Raw genomic sequence first — 23,061 nt, 5'->3', positions numbered from 1 at the left:
AATTCAGCTGTGAATCCATCTGGTCCTGGACTTTTTTTGGTTGGTAGGCTATTAATTATTGCCTCAATTTCAGAGCCTGTTATTGGTCTTTCAGGGATTCAATTCTTCCTGGTTTAGTCTTGGAAGAGTGTAAGTGTCCAGGAAATTATCCATTTCTTCTAGATTTTCTAGTTTATTTGCGTAGAGGTGTATATAATATTCTCTGATGGTAGTTTGTATTTCTGTGGGGTCGGTGGTAATATCCCCTTTATCATTTTTTATTGCGTCTATTTGATTCTTCTCTCTTTTCTTCTTTATGAGTCTTGTTAGCGGTCTGTCAATTTTGTTGATCTTTTCAAAAAACCAACTCCTGGATTCATTGATTTTTTGGAGGATTTTTTATGTCTCTATCTCCTTCAGTTCTGCTCTGATCTTAGTTATCTCTTGCCTTCTGCTAGCTTTTGAATGTGTTTGCTCTTGCTTCTCTAGTTCTTTTAATTGTGATGTTAGAGTGTCAATTTTAGATCTTTCCAGCTTCCTCTTGTGGGCATTTAGTGCTATAAATTTCCCTCTATATACTGCTTTAAATGTGTCCCAGAGATTCTGGTATGTTGTATCTTTGTTCTCATTGGTTTCAAAGAACATCTTTATTTCTGCCTTCATTTCATTATGGACCCAGTAGTCATTCAGGAGCAGGTTGTTCAGTTTTCATGTTGTTGAGCGGTTTTGATTGAGTTTCTTAGTCCTGAGTTCTAGTTTGATTGCACTGTGGTCTGAGAGACTGTTTGTTATAATTTCTGTTCTTGTACATTTGCTGAGGAGTGCTTTACTTCCAACTATGTGGTCAATTTTGGAGTAAGTGTGATGTGGTGCTGAGAAGAATGTATATTCTGTTGATTTGGGGTGGAGAGTTCTATAGATGTCTATTAGGTCTGCTTGCTGCACAGATGAGTTCAATTCCTGGATATCCTTGTTAACTTTCTGTCTCATTGATCTGTCTAATGTTGACAGTTGAGTGTTGAAATCTCCCACTATTATTGTATGGGAGTCTAAGTCTCTTTGTAAGTCTCTAAGGACTTGCTTTATGAATCTGGGTGCTCCTGTATTGGGTGCATATATATTTAGGATAGTTAGCTCTTCCTGTTGAATTGATCCCTTTACCATTATGTAATGACCTTCTTTGTCTCTTTTGATCTTTGATGGTTTAAAGTCTGTTTTATCAGAGACTAGTATTGCAACTCGTGCTTTTTTTTGTTCTCCATTGGCTTGGTAGATCTTCCTCCATCCCTTTATTTTGAGCCTATGTATGTCTCTGCATGTGAGATGGGTCTCTTGAATACAGCAGACTGATGGGTCTTGACTCTATCCAGTTTGCCAGTCTGTGTCTTTTAATTGGAGCATTTAGTCCATTTATATTTAAGGTTAAGATTGTTATGTGTGAACTTGATCCTGCCATTATGATATTAACTGGTTATTTTGCTCGTTAGTTGATGCAGTTTCTTCCTAGCCTCAATGGTCTTTACATTTTGGCATGTTTTTGCAATGGCTGGTTCCGGTTTTCCTTTCCGTGTTTAGTGCTTCCTTCAGGGTCTCTTGTAAGGCAGGCCTGGTGGTGACAAAATCTCTAAGCATTTGCTTATCTCTAAAGGATTTTATTTCTCCTTCACTTATGAAACTTAGTTTGGCTGGATATGAAATTCTGGGTTGAAAATTCTTTTCTTTAAGTATGTTGAATATTGGCCCCCACTCTCTTCTGGCTTGGAGAGTTTCTGCTGAGAGATCTGCTGTTAGTCTGATGGGCTTCCCTTTGTGGGTAACCCGACCTTTCTCTCTGGCTGCCCTTAAGATTTTTTCCGTCATTTCATCTTTGGTGAATCTGACAATTATGTGTCTTGGAGTTGCTCTTCTCGAGGAGTATCTCTGTAGCATTCTCTGTATTTCCTGGATTTGAATGTTGGCCTGCCCTACTAGGTTGGGAAAGTTCTCCTGGATGATATCCTGTAGAGTGTTTTCCAACTTGGTTCCATTTTCCCCCTCACTTTCAGACACCCCAATCAGACGTAGATTTGGTCTTTTTACATAATCCCATACTTCTTGAAGGCTTTGTTCATTTCTTTTTCTTCTTTTTTCTTTTGGTTTCTCTTCTCGCTTCATTTCATTCATTTGATCCTCAATCGCTGATACTTTCTTCCAGTTGATCGAGTCGGTTACTGAAGCTTGTGCATTTGTCACGTATTTCTCCTGTCATGGTTTTCATCTCTTTCATTTCGTTTATGACCTTCTCTGCATTAATTTCTCTAGCCATCAATTCTTCCACTCTTTTTTCAAGATTTTTAGTTTCTTTGCGCTGGGTACGTAATTCCTCCTTTAGTTGTGAGAAGTTTGATGGACTGAAGCCTTCTTCTCTCGTCTCGTCAAAGTCATTCTCCATCCAGCTTTGATCCGTTGCTGGCGATGAGCTGTGCTCCTTTGCAGGGGGAGATGCGCTCTTATTTTTTGAATTTCCAGCTTTTCTGCCCTGCTTTTTCCCCATCTTTGTGGTTTTATCTGCCTCTGGTCTTTGATGATGGTGACGTACTGATGGGGTTTTGGTGTAGGTGTCCTTCCTGTTTGATAGTTTTCCTTCTAACAGTCAGGACCCTCAGCTGTAGGTCTGTTGGAGATTACTTGAGGTCCACTCCAGACCCTGTTTGCCTGGGTATTAGCAGCAGAGGCTGCAGAAGATAGAATACTGCTGAACAGCAAGTGTACCTGTGTGATTCTTACTTTGGAAGCTTCCTCTCAGGGGTGTACTCCACCCTGTGAGGTGTGGGGTGTCAGACTGCCTCTAGTGGGGGATGTCTCCCAGTTAGGCTACTCAGGGGTCAGGGACCCACTTGAGCAGGCAGTCTGTCCCTTCTCAGATCTCAACCTCCGTGTTGGGAGATCCACTGCTCTCTTCAAAGCTGTCAGACACAGTCGTTTGCGTCTGCAGAGGTTTCTGCTGCTTTTTCTTGTTGTTGTTTAGCTGTGCCCTGTCCCCAGAGGTGGAGTCTACAGAGACAGGCAGGTTTCCTTGAGCTGCTATGAGCTCCACCCAGTTCGAGCTTCCCAGCGGCTTTGTTTACCTATTTAAGCCTCAGCAATGGCGGGCGCCCCTCCCCCAGCCTCACTGCTGCCTTGTGGTTAGATTGCAGACTGCTGTGCTAGCAATGAGGGAGGCTCCATGGGCGTGGGACCCTCCCGGCCAGGTGTGGGATATAATCTCCTGGTGTGCCTGTTTGCTTAAAGCGCAGTATTGGAGTGGGAGTTACCCAATTTTCCAGGTGTTGTGTGTCTCAGTTCCCCTGCCTCGGAAAAGGGATTCCCTTCCCCCTTGTGCTTCCCAGGCGAGGCGATGCCTCGCCCTGCTTCAGCTCTCGCTGGTCGGGCTGCAGCAGCTGACCAGCACCAATTGTCTGGCACTCCCTAGTGAGATGAACCCAGTACCTCAGTTGAAAATGCAGAAATCACCAGTCTTCTGTGTCGCTCCTGCTGGGAGTTGGAGACTGGAGCTCTTCCTATTTGGCCATCTTGCTCCGCCTCCCCGATTTGGTAAGATTTTATAAGAAACAGATGTTAGAAGTAGTAAAGCAGTACTGGGTCATAAAACCAGATTAGCTTCAATTTTTTGAAACGAAATAATTATAAAAATTTTACTTATCAGATGCATATGTGAATACTAATCATAACCAATATTTCAATGATTTTAAGAAATAAAATATTTTTCACATTTCTAACATAGTGTTAATTACATTCTATTAAATGTTTCCTTACTCATTTTTGTGTTATATAGAATTTCAAACACTAAAGAAGCATGATTTTAAATTTTCTTAAAAATTCCAAATTCAGCTTCTTGAGCTACTATACTGTATTTATATTGTATTGAAGCTCACATGTAGGACTATTAAATACTATTATACTGTATTTGAAGAAAAAACAGAAAATACAAATTGGCCAAAATGAAAGTAAAAACTTACAAGTAAATTTATACCTCTGTTAACTGTTGTAACCATATTTTTTCCATGGAGTATGTGATGAAATATTTCCTATTACAAATATGTTTCCAGATGTAATACACATAACCATCCCATAGCCAGCTTTTTATAATGTAAAATAAATGTTTTTGAAATGTAAATATTTGTATGTATTCATTGTTTTACATTTTAAAACATATAGCACCCCATTGTTATTAATCCTCTTTGTATTGCTTATTTGTTTCTTCAACTTTTTACTATTTTAAATAATAGAATATTATTCAGATAAAAATGAAAACTAATCACATTCTTATATTAAACTCTACATTAATGATTATATCATAGCATATGCATACTTTAAATTGACATATTTGGACAATTGTTCTATAGAAAATTGTAGTAATTCACATTTTTTTTTTTGCATATTGTAATTTTGTCTCCCTTTTAAATAGAATTTCTAGTTTTATAAAATTCTTACTCTATGTAGTTAGAAGTCTTTCTTCACATACCCACCGTATTCAAAGTCTTGGCTTCCCAAGATCAACATTAAATGTTTTCTATACTTCCAAAATATCTCCAGACTGACATAGTAATTACTAAAAATCCAACAAAAAGATCCTAATTTACTTTCTGAGACTCAAATAAATTATTATCAATTCCTTCAGAAAAAAATTCCTACTTGTGTATCTTTTACTTTGCATAGAGTATAAAGATCAATTTGAAGAGAATTGGCAGCTTCAAAATCTATCCAAGAACTTAGTATACCTATCCATTCGTTTAGATCTTTATTTTCAGTAATGTTTTGCAGTTTTAAGTACACAAAATTTACAAATATTTGAATAAACTGATGCTCAGATATTTTATTTTAAGATAATGATAATGGTATTTTCTGATACCAATTTTCAGTTGTCACTTTATTATTTATAAGTATAATTGCTTATTTGTTAGCATGTTGTTCTTGTCTTCAGTAGCCTCACTTAACTGCTCTCAAGCTTGTAAAATGTTTCTTTTTGGTTTCATTGGGCATTTTAGTAACTTTTTTTAACACACAAAAAAGTCATCAAAAAATTGAGAACATTTTATTCTACCCATTCATTTTTATTATTCTTTATTTCTTTCCCTTGTCTATTGCACTAGCTAGGACTGTGAAAACAACGTTAACCAAAAAATGATGAGAACAGATAGATATATTTTTTGTTTCTCTTCTGAGGAGGAAAACATTTGGTCTATAACTATTAAGTATAATGTTAGCTATTTATTTTTATTATAGTATTTAAGATTGAGAAATTTTCTTCTCCTCTTGGCTTTCTGAGAGTTTAAATTATAAATGGTACTGAGTGATGGTAAATTTAATTTTTTCCCTGCAAGGATTGAGAGGATAATTATATATTGTACTTATATTTCAAATTGTAGTAATATTCAAAATTATATCAATTGGTGTTAAATGTTAAAAACAAACATACTTTATTAGAAAACCGTATTTGATCATATTTTTCTTCTTAATTGATTGCTAATGTTTTGTTCAGTATTCTTTAGTCCATAGTCCCAAAGTGTCATATGTTATATCCCAAAGCTATGACCTGTAAGTTTCTTTCCTCTTACTTTTTCAGTGTTGCTATCAAAGTAATTTTAGCATCCTCATATGACTAAGAAAGTACTCATTATATGCTCAGGATATTTAATGGGAATAAAGGTATTTCTTTTCAAGGCTTCATCTAATTCATTAATAAAGTTTTCTGAGTCTTGAGTTTTCTTTATGTCAAGGTTTATAATTATAAGTTCATTAAAAATATGTGCTATTACTGATCTTTTCTTTTTATTCTTAACTCATTTTGGTAATATGTGACTTCTGATAAAGTTATACATTTTTACCTACATTGCCAAATGTATTGACATAAAATATTTAAGAATATTTCTGGATTATTATTTCTTATTGTAGGATTTGTTCTGATGGCCCCTTGTTTATCCTCAACTTCTACAAATATTCATTTCTTGTTAATTTCTGCTAAGTCTAATTAGTCATTTAAAAATTGTTTTTGAGAATTTTAGCCTTTTATTTCCTCCTTTGCTCTACTCAATATATGTTAGTTATTTTTCTCTCTAGTGGAAAACTTACATTATTGATTTAAAACTTTTTTCTTTTCTGATAAAACGTTTTAAAGCCACTATTTTTGCTGTATGCAACGCTTTAACTGTATCTCATAAATTATGTTATGTTGTACATTCGTATCCTTCTAATTTATTTTTAAGGAACTTTTTTTTACAAGCGTATAGTTTTTCAACTATGAATATAATTACTCCATTTTGTTATGCTTAAGATTTTCATTATATGTAGTTTTTATCATTTTCCTTTGAAGTGGGATTTTGGTGAAAAGCATCTAATTTGAGTGTCTTTTAGTTATTTAGTACATTTAATATAAATTCATTTGATTATTTATAAAGTTGAATTTTGATATGCTTTTATGCTTTCTGCTTTCAATATCACCTGTCTCTTCTTTGGTATTTTTTCAATCTTTAATGCATTTTTTGGACCAAATAATTTTTAGTATTTTTATACTCTTTCATCAGATTAATATGTAACCAAATTTCATTGAATATTGTCAGTGTTCTTTTTACCTTTTTCTCAATTGTTTAAAACATGCATCTTTATCATAATCTACCTTAAAATAATACTATAGAAATGCAAGTAATGTTAAACTCTTACACTGTTATACTTTCATTTCTCCTCTTTTAACTCTTGATTGACTACTGTCATATGATTTACTTCTACATATATTATGAACTCTATAAATCATTGTAGTTTTTGCTCCAGTCTGTCAATTATTTACTAAAAATTGAAAAAAATTAGTTATCTAAAAGTGTATAATGAATTACCACAAACAAAGAGGCTCAAAATAATACATATTTATTGTATCACAGTTTCTGTGCATTGGGAAAATAGATATAACTTTTTCAGATTCTCTTCTTTAGGTTTTCACACAAGGCGACAATCAAGGTAACATCAAGGAATGAATTATCCTGAGTGTTTGACTCAGCGAGTCTTAACCACTTGCAAGCTCACGTATTTGCTGGAAAAAAATGCAGCTCCTCAAAACTTGTTGGACAGAGGGTCTCAGTTTCAAGCTGACTGTTGACAAGAGAACATCTTCAGTTCCTTGTCAGATGTTGCTCCAACATGGCAGCTGACTTCATCCAAACCAAGGAAGGTGCTCATGTAACAGAGTCTGCAAGCCTACATAAGTCATGATCTCATGTAACCTAGACACAAAAGTGACTTCGTAGAACCTGTACAATTTCTATTCATGATAAGGAAGTCACACATTTTGCCCACGTTACAGAGGAGAAAGATTACACAAAGATGTGAATATTAAAGGGTGGAGATCATGGGAAGACATCTTAAAGACTGCTACTATAATGTATTTTATATTTATTTATATATTTATAATTTCTAAATATTTTCATTATCTATGGAGACACAATATTCTATCATGTAACATTTTCTTTCCATGAGAATAATTTTCTGTAACATTTCTAATACTGTTGTTCTGCTTACAATATACATTTCATTATTATTCAGTTCTTTCTTTTTTATTTTCTCCAAAAATCCAATTATATTCCCATTTCTAAATTGTATTTTCACTCATTTAAAATATTAAGTTATTTTTATCTTTATTCTTCTACCCTTTTTGCACCCTTTCCACATGTGTGTGTTTTAATACTTGAAAACACTTTTAATACAACTTTAACATTTTTGTCTTCTAGCTTCATCATCTGTCTCATTTCTGGAATTCTTTGTATCATATTACATTTTTTATGGATTATATAGTTCTGCTTTTTGCATGCCCAGTGTTTTTTTTAATCTCTGTTGTTGTTCATTGTATTTTTATTATTGGATTATGGTTTGGAAATATTACATAGTCTGGCTCTCAACTTTGTTTCTTCTGTTTTTAGTGCCAGACATTTTTGGTACCAGTCTTTTTTTGGCAGGCAAATAAATTTTTGCCTGCCCACAACTTTTATACTAGGTTTTATCTCCCTGCAGCTTCCTTCACTTTGCAAAGTGATTTTCAAAGGATGGGCATTTATTTTATTTCATTCTAGGTATAATTCAACCTAACTACTAAGACGTATCACACTCTATAGTCTCCATTGTATACCTCAAATGATTAAGTACTTTCTATTCTGATTAGGCAGAGCTCAAATGTCCTCTGCTTTGTGTAATTTCTGAAATTTTAGTTTACATCTGTCCTGTCATTCTTTGACTACCTTGTGGCTTTTCAATTTATATCCAGAGAAGGTAGAACCCAGCAAAGACTTAAACGGGTCCTTACAAATATTCATGGAGCCTTTATTTGCATAAGAAATAAAATCTTTCTTGCAACTTCTATTAGCCTCATCTTCCATGCATTTCTATCTCCATCTCTTTACCTCATCCAGTTTGGCAATTTGGATTTGGATTTCCTTTCCCTATGCCTGCATTACAGGGGCTGTCTGTAAGTGTTAGAAAGCTGAAGCAATGAGAGGATTAACCTCATTTTCCCTTCTCTCAGAGATCACGGTTCTGCACTTTTGTCCATTGCTTAAAAATATTGTTTTATATATTTGCCTATTTTCTAGTTGTGTAAAGAAGAATATATTTTTCTCATTGGTCAGATATTCAAAAACTATATTTTGATACAGTTTTTGTGAATATGCTTGTTACCATATCATTGAATTATGTTACGTGAGTGTTGAAAAGTTCTGAGTTTATATGTTTATTTTGTATATTAGGAAACAACTTGGTGTTCTAAAAGAGTCAGCATTCCTTAGAGAGTAACACATTCTGTGATTAGAATAGATAAACATGAGTCATCTCTTTGTAGGTAAAGAGCAAGAATGGTTTTTAAGCTATCCAAAAATAGTGCTTATGATAGAGTCTCCCTTGAAGATATTACTACTATTATTTATATAATTTAATAGTTTCAACTGGCAAGAGTTGAAATAGCAGTTTCTTGTGAAAAGTGATCAAAATAGGGGAAATAATTTATTTATATAAGTAATATGCAATACTTCGTTGTGTTCAAATTAAACACACATTCATTACTGGGAATATTTTAGTAATTGTTTTTATGATAAGGGGCATTATTTAGTTTTCTACCTTATATGCAATGAATATTTTTAAAAGACTAAAAAGGTAAGAACAATTAACAGTGAGGGGAGAGAGTGGACTTCAACAATTGTCCTTCAGTGACCTTGAATTCTATGTCTTCCAGTGGCACTGTATCTGAGAAATTAATCTTTGATTCATGTAGCTTATTGAATTAACTCAGAATGTGTTGGAGTTGTTAGGCATTTTTTGCACTTTTCAAGACAGCAAGAACCTTCTAGCTAAAGCCTCTAGAACAATAAGAGGAATCTTTAGAAATTTAAGGATGAGTGAGTTTCTTGAAGAACCTGATTGTATCTCAACCTTCATTAGATGATGATGATTGGCAGTTGTCTGTTTTGAATTGAAACATTGTATATGCTGGTCTCTGGTTGAAGTATTATAATATATACTTTGACTCAGTAGTTCTCTATAAACAAAGTACCATTGTTTTTCTATACTACAAGAACTTTTATCATTAACCTGTTATGTTACTGTATTTTTCTCAATCACATCTCTCACGATACTGTATCATAGAGGCTAAATATAAATTAATTATTTAAACTGTCTCCCCACTCTAGTGAGAAAAGTGTATTGACATAAACAAAAGGTTTACATGAAATATATCATATATCCTATACTATATACTCTACAGAAATAAACTATTAAAGCATTGATTTTAATTTTATACAGTTCTGATTTTGTGGTGTTTAGGATCAACTATCATTTTTTAAACAAAGGCATTTTCTTCTACAAGGAAGTTTAGTATGAAGCACAAAAGTCAACACTTTATATGACCAAAATCATGATTTATTGATGCAGTGTTTGAATAGCACAAAGAATTGCAAATTACAAAAGTAATTTCTTAGGCAGAAAGGAGAAATAACATCTGGATGATTTTAGCTCTAGAGAGATATATTAAAAGTTTCTTCACGATTTATATAAATTGCATGATTAGTTAAGTAATTTCTCCCAAACTAATTTTGATTTCACAGTATTTGCAAGAAGAACTGGAATTCAAATAACATCATAGTTTTATATGAATATGGGTATACATCTGCTGCCATTATCTATAAATGATGGTTTAGTACACCTGGATAGGATGAAGTAATTGTTACAGACTGAATTGTGTTACTCCAAAATTCACGTCAAAACTCTAAATTCCCTAAATGCAGGCATTTTTAATTGTGAATATATGTAAAGATAAGGCCTCTAAAGAGGAAATTAAATAAAAACAAGTTATTAGAGTTGATCTTGATTCAATCTGACTAGAACAAGAAAAAGAAATTAAGACACCCAGGGAGACACCGTTTACTCACACAGAAAAACACATCTCATAAGGACATAGGGAGAAAGTGGCCATCTGCAAGTCAAAGAGAGATGCCTCAGAAGAAATCAAACCCACCGATATCTTAATCTCGAACTTCTTAACACTCAAAACTGTGTGAAAAATAAATTTTGATTACTTAAGCTGTCCAGTCTGTGGTATTTTGTTACAGTGGTCTTAACAAACTAATACAGTAATTATATTCCTAAATGTTCTTAAATTCTTTATAATTAACTGTCATAGCTATGAATAAACACAAACTTAGTGACATCCATTCTATATAAAATATTAATTCTACAATTTTCTCAGGTTTTGATATACATTTCATGTTTATTAGAATATAGCTTCCAAACATGAATTAATGTAGAAACATGTATTTTTTGAATAATTTTCCTTGACTATGTTAGAAATAGTGAAGTCCATTTTTAGCTCCCACCCCATTGTATAAAAAAAAAAAATGCTACTATAACCACATTTTTGGAAGGGTCAGGTCTAATTTTAAAGTAGTCAAATATGATTATAATGTATAAAGTGTGAATAGCTTTTTCTCCCTTTTTGTTATGGAGTGGAGTTTAAGTTCTTTTAAATTTTATTTTAAGTTTTTGAATAGCTAATATTTACAACATTATGGCAGCTGACTGTGACTAGACTCCTTTGTAAACATTCTGATGATATTTACTAGGTAGAAAACCCAGAGATTTCTTTATCAAGATATTTTTAACAGAATCCTCATATTTAATTTAGAATGGGTTGCTGTAAATAATACCAGAATTTATGGATTTATTAAAAACAGCTGGAGAGAAGTTTGCCACATAGTTCTTCCTCTGAGGAGTGATCAACCAAGAACAGACAGTCTCTAACTTATGATAGTTCAACTCATGAATGTTTATATTACCACAGTTTGAAAGTAGCATGCATTCAGTAGAAACTGTCAGTGTCCGTATAACCATTTTGTTTTTCTCTTTCAGTATAATGTTCAATAAATTACACGAGATAGTCAACCCTTGATAATTTTAGCTCTAGAGAGATACATTAAAAATAAGCTTTGTGTTAGATTATTTTTTCCAAATGTTCTGAATATGTTTTATTATTATTATTATTATGCTTTAAGTTCTAGGGTACATGTGAACAATGTGCAGGTTTGTCACATGTGTGTACATGTGCCATGTTGGTGTGCTGCACCCATTCAGTCGTCATTTACATTATGTATATCTCCTAATGCTATCCCTCTCCTCTCCCCTCACCCCATGTCAGGCCCCCGTGTGTGGTATTCCCCACCCTGTGTCCAAGTGTTCTCATTTTCAGTTCCCACCTATGAGTGAGAACATGCGGTGTTTGATTTTCTGTCCTTGCAATAGTTCGCTCAGAATGATGGTTTCCAGCTTCATCCATGTCCCTAGAAAGTACATGAACTCATCCTTTTTTTTTGACTGTATAGTATTCCATGGTGTATATGTGCCATATTTTCTTAATCCAGTCTAACATTGATGGATGTTTGGGTTGGTTCCAAGTCTTTACTATTGTGAATAGTACCGCAATAAACATATGTGTGCATATCTTTATAGCAGCAAGATTTATAATCCTTTGGGTATATACCCAGTAATGGGATGGCGGGGTCAAATGGTATTTCTAGTTATAGATCCATGAGGAATCGTCATACTGTTTTTCACAATGGTTGAACTAGTTTACAGTCCCACCAACAGTGTAAAAGTTTCCTATTTCTTCACATCCTCTCCAGCACTTGTTGTTTCCTGACTTTTTAATGATTGCCATTCTAACTGGTGTAAGATGGTATCTCACTGTGGTTTTGATTTGCATTTCTCTGATGGCCAGTGATGATGAGCATTTTTTCATGTGTCTGTTGGCTGCATAAATGTCTTCTTTTGAGAGGTGTTTGTTCATATCCTTCACCCACTTATTGATGGGGTGCTTTTATATTTTCTAGTAAATTAGTGTAAGTTATTTGTAGATTATGGATATTAGCCCTTTGTCAGATGGGTAGGTTGCAAAAATTTTCTACCATTCAGTAGGTTGCCTGTTCACTCTGATGGTAGTTTCTTTTGCTGTGCAGAAACTCTTGGGTTTAATTAGATCCCATTTTTCAATGTTGGCTTTTGTTACCATTGCTTTTGGTGTTTTGGACATGAAGTCCTTGTCCATGCCTGTGTCCTGAATTATATTGTCTGTTTTCTTAGAGGATTTTTATGGTTTTAGGTCTGACATTTAAGTCTTTAATCCATCTTGAATTAATTTTTGTATAAGGTATAAGGAAGGGATCCAGTTTCAGCTTTCTACATTTTTCCAGCCATCCCAGCACCATTTATTAAATAGCGAATCCTTTCCCCATTTCTTGTTTTTGTCAGATTTGTCAAACATCAGATGGTTGTAGATGTGTGGTATTATTTCCAAGGACACTGTTCTGTTCCATTAGTCTATATCTCTGTTTTGGTACCAGTACCATGCTGTTTTGGTTACTGTAGACTTGTAGTAGATTTTGAAGTCAAGTAGTATGATGCCTCCAGCTTTGTCCTTTTGGCTTAGGATTGTCTTGGCAATGCAGGCTCTTTTTTTTCCATATGAACTTTAAGGTAGTTTTTTCCAATTCTGTGAAGAAAGTCATTGGTAGCTTGATGGGGATGGCATTGAATCTATAAATTACCTTGGGCAGTATGGCCGTTTGCACAATATTGATTCTTCCTCTCCATGAGCATGGAATATTATTCCATTTGTTCATGTCCTCTTTTATTTTGTTGAGCAGTGGTTTGTAATTCTCCTTGAAGAGGTCCTTCATATCGCCTGTAAGTTGGATTCCTAGGTATGTTATTCTTTTTGAAGCAATTGTGAATGGGAATTCACTCATGATTTGGCTCTCTGTTTGTCTGTTATTGATGTATAGGAATGCTTGTGATTTTTGCACATTGATTTTGTATCTTGAGACTTTGCTGAATTTGCTTATCAGCTTAAGGAGATTTTGGGCTGAGATGATGGGGTTTTCTAAATATAAAATCATGTCATCACAAACAGGGACAATTTGACTTCCTCTTTTCCTAATTGAATACATTTATTTCTTTCTCCTGCCTGATTGCTCTGGCCAGAACCTCCAACACTATGTGAAAAGGAGTGGCAGAGAGGATAGGGCATCCCTCTCTTGTGCCAGTTTTCAAAGGGAATGCTTCCAGAATTTGGCTGTGAAACTGTCTGGTCCTGGACTTCTTTTGGTTGGTAGGCTCTTAATTATTGTCTCAATTTCAGAGCCTGTTATTGATCTATTCAGGGATTCAACTTTTCCTGATTTAGTCTTGGGAGAGTGTATGTGTCCAGGAATTTATCCATTTCTTCTAGATTATCTACTTCATTTGTGTAGAGGTGTTTATAGTATTCTCTGATGGTAGGTTGTATCTCTGTGGGATCGGTGGTAATATCCCCCCAGCCAAACTAAGCTTCATAAGTGAAAAAGAAATAAAATCCTTTACAGAGAAGCAAATGTTGAGATTTTGCCACCACCAGGCCTGCCTTACAAGGGATCCTGAAGGAAACACTAAACATGAAAAGGAACAACCGGTACCAACCACTGCAAAAACATGCCAAATTGTAAAAACCATCGATGCTAGGAGGAAACTGCATCAACTAACAAGTAAATAACCAGCTAACATCATAAGGACAAGATCAAGTTCACACATAACAATATTAACCTTAAATGTAAATGGGCTAAATGCTCCAATTAAAAGGCTGGCAAATTGGACAGAGTCAAGACCTATCAGTGTGCTGTATTCAGGAGACCCATCTCATGTGCAGAGACACACATAGGCTCAAAATAAAGGGATGGAGGAAGATCTACCAAACAAATGGAAAACAAAACAAACAAAAAAAAGCAAGGGTTGCCATTGTAATCTCTGATAAAGCAGACTTTAAACCAACAAAGATCAGAAGAGACAAAGAAGGCCACTACATAATGGTAAAGGGATCAATTCATCAGGAAGAGCTAACTATCCTAAATATATATGCACCCTATACAGGAGAACCCAGATTCATAAAACAAGTCCTTAGAAACTTACAAAAACACTTAGACTCCCACACAATAATAATGGTAGACTTTAACACCCCACTGTCAACATTAGACAGATCAACGAGACAGAAAGTTAACAAGAATATACCAGAATTGAACTCAGCTCTGCACCAAGTGGACCTAATAGACATCTACGGAGCTCTCCACCCCAAATCAACAGAATATACATTCTTCTCAGCACCACACTACACTTATTGCAAAATTGACCACATAGTTGGAAGTAAAGCACTCCTCAGCAAATGTAAAAGAACTGAAATTATAACAAACTGTCTCTCAGACCACAGTGCAATCAAACTAGAACTCAGGATTAAGAAACTCATTCAAAACCTCTCAACTACATGGAAACTGAACAACCTGCTCCTGAATGACTACTGGGTACATAATGAAATGAAGGCAGAAATAAAAATGTTCTTTGAAATCAATGAGAACAAAAACACAATATGCCAGAATATCTGGGACACATTTAAAGCAGTATGTAGAGGGAAATTGTAGCACTAAATGCCCACAAGAGAAAGTAGGAAAGATCTAAAATCGACACCCTAACATCACAATTAAAAGAACTAGAAAAGTAAGAGCAAACACATTCAAAAGCTAGCAGAAGGCAAGAAATAAATAAGATCAGAGCAGAACTGAAGGAGATAGAGACACAAAAAACCCTTCAAAAAATAATGAATCCAGGAGCTGGTTTTTGAAAAGATCAACAAAATTGAAAGACCGCTAGCAAGTCTAATAAAGAGGAAAAGAGAGATGAATATGTTTAAAGTAGATGAGGCTAAGTTATGATGTTCCGTAGGTTAGATGTATTAAATGCATATTTGACTAATGTACCATGGGTTTACAGGGATGTAACCCCATCATAAGTTAAGGAGAGGAGCATATGTATAACAAAGTAACATGCCCCAAAACTGAGTTGCTTCATCTGAGATGATGTATAATGTCCCCTTTAACAGTGCTCATCTGTTACTTTCAAACTAACTTGCATCACAGTTGTAGGAAAATGAAATTTAAGGACCTGCATTTATATAGATCAGGTCTTCTTCAGAAAAAAAAAAAAAAAAAAAAAAAAAGTCACATTCTTATTTAGTCTCTACTTGTATCATTGGATTACATTTTGTTAATTTGGAGTAAGCAAAATTTGTTGTTGAATAAAAAATATACTTCAAGTGACTATTCCTTAACAACTCAACACTTTTAATACTGCATTATAAATTCAATGCAGCTATGGCAGTGTCTTTTACAACCATGCAATCTAATGTCCAATACATTTTTCTGACAGGAGGAGAAAAGGAAATGAAAGAGATGTAAAAAAAAATGATGACAACATTTTGTTAGAATTACTCTCTCCTTATCCTTGGTATGAAGTTCCAAATGGCTTTAGAAATATTGTAGTAGACAAATCTTCCCAATGCAATTTGGAAGAAATCTCTTTAGACCTAGGAAACTGGCAACATGCATAGGTAGGAAATTTCAAGCAGAAATAACTTTAGCAAAATCTATAATTGGTAATTGTTACATGGGTTTCAAATAACAGAATGGAGAGGAAGACATTGATGGTATAATTAATAGCACATTATTGACCTCTAAAATGGTGAGAAATAGCCATTGTGACAACTACACCTTTGGAGAATCAGGTCAATTTTGAATATATTCAATTTAATTAATGTTGATATTTAAATAATGCAGAGATTAGGGGAACCAAACCTCTCTGCTTTACAAAATCTGTGTGTAACTTCGATTCCCCCAAAATCTAACCATTAATAGCCTATTATTGACTAGAAGTTTACTAATAACATGAACAATTAACATATACTTTGTATGTTATATGTATTATTTACTGTATTCTTATAATAAAGTAAACTAGGGGAAATGAAATGTTAAGAAAATCATAAGGAAAAGAAATTATATTTACTCATCATAAATGGAAATTGATCATTATAAGGGTCTCCATCCCTGTCGTCCTCACATTGAATAAGTTGAGGTGAAGGAGGATGAGGAGAGGTTGACCCTGTTATCTCAGAAGATGCAAATCCCTGTGCAGGTGGATATGCATACTTCAAACTGATGTTATCGAAAGGTCAACTGTACAGAAGTCCAAATTTTTAGTCAAAAATTATTTAAAAGAAGACTGAATTGTCACTTTAGTTAACATCATAGAATATAAAAACAATTGACTGAAGGATGGGAATGAACTCAGCCAATCCCTGACATTTAAGTTCTTTTTAATGATATGGGCCAGAGGGCATAAGGAATTACAAGATATGAAATGGCAATGTATACTAATCACTATGAGTAGAGAGAATATTCTAGAGTAAGTGGGGAAATTATAGTGATACTGTGGTGAATTCGACCATTTCACTTAAATTGAGAATTGGAAAACGTCAGTGCAGAAAACATTCTGGGGTTGTGTTTCCTAACCAGAATGCATAATTGAGGTGGTTATTATGCAGGGATTGAGGATTCTGTCTCTATTATTCTCTAATGGAGATCAGTCAAATTTACTCTTTACCCAATTTTAAGTGGGTATGCTAAATATGAACTTGTGGAAGGGCCCAGTCCCTCCCTATAATAAATTTTAAACAATTCAGAAATCTGGGAAGGAAGCAAGAAGTCACCACTATAATACAGGTAATGGTGAAAGTGGGAGCTTTGATTCTTACTAACTTCTTTTCTAATTTCCCCAGCTGATCGGTATGCAAGTCAGAAAGTACATAAAGACTGGGAGTGGACGATTAAGGATGAACACAATTGGTTTTCTTAATACCTTCAGCCATACTTAGCATGGTAAGTAATGTACAATAAGGTTATTGACTGAGACATTTGTATTAAGCTTAGTCATTGTATTTTCCATTTTATTTCTGAGTTCAGCTAAGAACAATTTCCATGTATGTTGAAGAGACTTCAGGACACATATTTTTGCCAAAGAGGTATTTGAATTTACTTTTGTACTGTCACAATCTAGTGGATCAAGACTTAGACTTGATAGCTCTTAAGGATAAATGGGTGTACTGCATAAACATTATCATAATAATTGCTTCCTTGGGAAGCAAAAACACTAGAAGGTTTAGGGGCTTTAATTACCCATAGGACAAATAGGGGGTCGGTAATAAGTTTAGTTGTTTTTCTTTCTTTATAATTTGTTTTCTTATGTCCAACCTTGAGACTATAGAGGAATATATCACTGCACAACGAATTACATCCATTTTACTGAATTTGGCCAAGTACAAGATGGTGCTGAAAGACAATGGAAATCAGGTTGCCACTGCCTCCTGCTATTTCAGAGTTTGATCTTTCTCTTATATCAATTGTAAAAGTGGATAGAATATTAATATTAATATTTATTTTAAAAAGTGACAATAGAATTCAGAGAGTTTAAAAGAGTGGGTATAGAGGTGAAATACAGGTTGCATGTCAGTAATGGCTCTCTTTTGTTGCTTTGGAAGGACTGCTTATGAGACAGTCCTTATGGCATAATCAGACCTTCCTGTACTTGGGGCTAGAATATACCCAGTTGACAGTTTCATTTGACCTGAAATAATGTCGGGTGAATACTATTTGCCTAAATGGTACCAATAGTGTGAATTTTGGCTTTTCTCATTTAAAATAGTTTTTCTTTGCTACTTCAACTATTTTTGGTTTACATTTTTTGATGACATTAGTCAAAGACTTTGCGTCTCTCTATATACTGATTTCAACCAGCTAAGACAGATTACCTAATAAAAGAGGGAAATAAAACAGGTTTCTCAGCAAATTGAATCCAGAAAAGTGTGTCATATCAAAAATATTGTTTAAATATTCAAAATAAAAAATGTTTAGCTTTTCAAAAATAATTTGAGAAAATATTCTGATGAGCAAAAAGGCAATAAAGTGCTAAAATATTTAGTATGAGTGAGTCTTTTGATGATAACCTCTCAACATTCTCTAGGTTCCATCACATTCTTGTGCATGTTTTTATCTCCCTTAACCAGGAAAGAACTTTTCCCCTTAAACTCAGCAATAGATGTGTTCATACACATAGAAAATATAAAGAAATGTGACTTCTTCTCTACTAATAAAGACATTTATAAAATTTAATCAGAGTCATAAAAGTAATTATTTCACATACAGGAATCTGACTATGGGTAACCAAACTGTAATTTTTGGTCTGGTATAATTTTGCAATTTAACTTTAAGTAGAATTAACCAATTTATTGATAATTTTATGTATTTGGAATTATCAGTCTTTATGAATAAATATATAAAATAGGCATTTTATATACTTGTTTAAATCAAGTATTTGTTTAAATACTTGATTTCAGAGACACGATTTTGATAAATCATTTTTTAATGGTAAAAATATCTGTAATTATTGTATTCCAAGGGTAGTGGGTGTAGATTGTTGATTTGTTTATGTAGAGTAGTTTGTACTATACTAGAGTTGGGGTTTTTGTCCAGTAATGTAAAGCTGCAAGCTAAATATTATCAAGGTAATGTATATTTAAAATAATTGGTTATTTATATGTAATAATAATGTAAAGTTTTATAGTGAAATGCATATAGTAAATGTATAGCTTTACAGTATATACCATTCTTCTGAAGAAGTATGTGTAAAAGTTGTGGTAAACAATGTATCAAACAAGGATATGAGAATGAGAAAATTCAGTATTGAATACTTGGACTAACCTTAGTTTTTCAAAATATTAGTTACAATTTTTTATTACCATAAGCTTTGTGAAAAGTGATGACCATGTAAAACTGTCTGTTTCTGTAAGATAAAAAAGAACAAAATTTAAAAATATATATATATTCTGGTGACCTCAGAGGCACTGAGTTTTAAAAACATGTGGATAGTATCTAAGTAACAAAATCCTTCCTACTTCCTATGTTTGTGCTAATATTAAATGAGAAGGACGGACTATAAAGGTAATGACTAATAGGCTTAGTATGACCTGAAATGTATTCCCTTTACAATTTATTTGTTATGGAAAATTGTTTCACTTTCATTTAAAAAATCATTTATCTGACTTTCTTAATGCACATTCATGTAAATTTTGGACAGATTCCCTTACTAGGAAAAGATATTCAGATCTTAACATCTAGATTTTTTTCATTGCATACATCCAAAGTGTTAATTAGTAAAGCTTGAATTTCACAGACTCGTATTTAAACCCAAGAAATGATATTATTTTTAACAAAAATAACAATCAACTAATAAACACAATATTTGAAGAAGTATAGGGTCATTTAAATGCTTTTACTTGTTTTTCCTCTTCTTCCTGTAGTGCCTGTATTATTTTCCACTTTGTTTTCATTCTCATTCTTAATTTCTCATGCTTTGAACTGATATTATCCTCTTGGACACTGTCACAATTCAAATTCATTGCTCCTCTCCACTTCAATAGTGGACAGAAAACATAGTGACTTCCTCTACAGCCATGGTTCAGGATTTAAATTCTGTCCTTTCCATCAAATAAAGCATACCATATTGATATTATAACCAATATACAGGGACTGTGGAAATATAAAATCCTAATATAGGACTTGGACACTATTTAATAAATTAGTGGATCAGTTAAAGAATTGATTTTTAAAAAGCAGCATATATATAAAATGTCAAATAGATTAACTTCCAAGGACTTTCAGTTAAATATGGAAGTAGGTACATTTACCTCCCTTGTCCCCAAAATAATGCCAAAATGATACTAAAAAATATGAAAGCTGACATACTCATAAATGCAAAGAGAATGGTAGAAGAAACAGTAAGGGATAACAGTTATAAAAACAATTATTTTAAGACGCAGCATGTGTAGAAGAGATGAAGAAACTGAGAATGTTACGTTGCAGAGGAGTTTATTAATGAGAAGAGACAGAAGGTAAGGCATTTGGTTAGAAGGCTTGGGATTGCTTGAAAATCTTTAGAAATATATTGTCAAATGCAGATTTTACTTAACCTCCACAAACAGAACATTTCTGTACTAACCACGTGAAACATAGAAGAATTTGAAATGCACATTTTCTAGACTCAGTTACCTAAAGCACAACTGAGAAGAAGAATAAGGGACAGGCAAAAATGGGAGGATTAGATATACACTTACATGCTTACTAGCAGCAACTCTGCCTCCTTTCCCTTATCAGTAGATGAGAGATTCAGGCTTCAAATAACTTTTGCAAATAAACTCTGAAATATTAAAAAAAGAAACTTAGCTTAATTTATAAGAAACAATGAGCAAAATCAGTGTCATTAAGTAAATGTCTATATGCCCTCATGTTATATGGTTCAAGGTTTATCTCTGTGCCAGGAGACTATGCCAATAGGCAGAAGACTGGGTACTCTTATTCAGAAGTGAAGGAGAGTTCCACAGACTGAACCTATAAATGAGGGTCCCCAAACAATCAATAATATTAAGCCCCCAAATGGGCACGTTCTACCTATTAAGTAAAAATGTAAATAGTAGAGAGCAAAGTAAATTAAATATAGAACTAGAAAGAAACAGCAATAGAGCAGGTATAGAAGGAAACACAGGACATTAACAATGAACCTTAACTGGATAATATTTTTTAAATGAACAGAAAATAAGAATCAAACTCTATAATTTTAAAATGACAACAAAATATATATCATAATATTAAAGTCTGAAAAACTCTCAGAATAAAAAATTAAAAGCAAAAATTTCACTCCTCTCTCCTACCCTTTCTCCCCTCCAGTAACTATAATACTATTCTACTCTCTAACAATATAAGAATAACTTTTTAACTTTCATATATGAGAATATTCGGTATGCATCCCTCTGTGCCTGGATAATTTCATATAAGATAATTGTTCTCCAAGCTCATCTGTGTTAATGTGAATGACAGAATTTCATTATTTTTTTATGAGTAAGTAGTATTCTGTTGTGTACACATAACACATTTTCTTTATCCATTCATTTGCCAATGAACACAGGCTGATTCCATATTTTGGCTATTGTGGTATTCCCAACACAAAGCAATGATAAATGTTTGAGGCAATGACTATGCTCATTACTCCGATTTGATCATTACACATTACATACATGTATTGGAATATTACACTGTACCCCATAAATATGTACAATTATTATGGATCAATTAAAATAATAAAAAAGGAACAAAAAGCAAACATTCCAAAAGCTTGGCTAAAAAATGCAATAAATCAAAGAGCTAAAAATGAGGCAAAGGACAAGAAAATTGAGAGAACCAATCTCTGTGGTCCAGTATCCAATTACGAGATTCTGTAAAGTGAGAAATGTTCAAAAATATTTTCACTGAATCTTCTCCATAATTATTTTTAAAATATCACCAATGGCATATCTCTGAGAAATTTTATAACTGAGAGGTTTTCTTTAATAGTAAAATATTCCAGAGAAAGGAAAATTGGATTGGAGAAGCAAAACAGTACTTAGGATTCCTAAGAATAATACTAGAACTAGAAAGCAATAGAATAAATGATTCAGAAATACTTAGTTGTAAACATTATTTTCAACTAAGAATTTTATACCCATGAAAAGGAAAAGGCAGAACAAAGGTAATTTAAAAGATCAATATGTTAAAACTTTATCTTCATAATTTTTTAGAAAACTAATAGATGGACGTTTTCTTAAAATGTCTAGAATAAGCCAAGAAAGAGGAAATAAATCGATGTTTGAATGAAGAATACGGAGATCCAACACAGGAGTGGTACAAATGAAAGTCTAGAAATTTCACCTGAGGAGTAGGTCTCCAGAATGGAATAGGTGAATTTAGATCCTTATGCAGATAATGAGACAAATATTTGAAATGTTTGAATTCAGAATAATAAAGATTGAAAACAAATACACAGTTTGGAAAGAAATAAACACATAAAAGACAAGTAAATGAAATGGCAATTTTTAAATAACAAAAAATTATAAGAAAAATATATAGTGAATATTCTCAGTAGAGAACTTATTTGAAAAGATATATTAAAGCAAGTACACAATAAATATTGGCTTCCTAAATTAATACATGAATAAATGAATGTATGATTATCAATCACGATCAATAAAAGAAAATCATCTTAAACTATACTGTGGAAAGTGACAAAGACTTGAAGTAGTGCACATATGTATCAAAATTATGGGCATAATTAGAAAAAATATCAACAAAAATTAAAATTTTAAAATTATCTTTAGAAAAGACATTCTATGTTTACTTTTAAATTTTTTATAAAATTAATCTTTTGTACCTTAAAATCCAGAAGATTCCAGAAATGGTAGACAAGAGAAATCAAGGTGCGTTATAGAAACTGCCATGTTGACATAAATAAAATGTGATTAACCAAATTAGTAAAATAAGGCATAACAAAATGTAAGAAAATTAAGGATAAAATAAACATTGAAAGATTTGTTATTACCAAAGGGCCAGAGCTAGAATGAGGCAGCTGCAGCACTTGCCTGAAGTACAAAATTTATGGTTTTTTTCAAGTAACTTCATGATTAAGATGAACAATATTTTAATGTAAACTTTTTTTTGAGAACTAAAATGTAATCTAAAAAGGACATGATAAGCAAAACATCACTTTTTAAAACTTTTAAATGTATCAGTGAATTATTTGCCA

At 33.2% G+C, this 23,061-nt stretch overlaps 1 long non-coding RNA gene across 2 annotated transcripts in view; it reads right to left on the bottom strand.

The window, feature by feature from the left end:
* The window catches only part of LOC139359218 (uncharacterized), an 89,539-nt gene that overhangs the window by 40,650 nt on the left and 25,828 nt on the right, over positions 1 to 23,061 (bottom strand). For both annotated transcript variants that reach the window (XR_011615132.1, XR_011615133.1), the window contains exon 3: positions 20,564 to 20,646. This is a non-coding gene — a long non-coding RNA (uncharacterized lncRNA). The remainder of the gene's footprint in view (positions 1 to 20,563; positions 20,647 to 23,061) is intronic.

This window comes from Macaca nemestrina, chromosome 16, assembly GCF_043159975.1.
Source record: "Macaca nemestrina isolate mMacNem1 chromosome 16, mMacNem.hap1, whole genome shotgun sequence".
Taxonomy (NCBI): domain Eukaryota; kingdom Metazoa; phylum Chordata; class Mammalia; order Primates; family Cercopithecidae; genus Macaca; species Macaca nemestrina.
The sequence above is the reverse complement of the archived record's forward strand: the minus strand, read 5'-3'. Positions and strand labels throughout refer to the sequence as shown.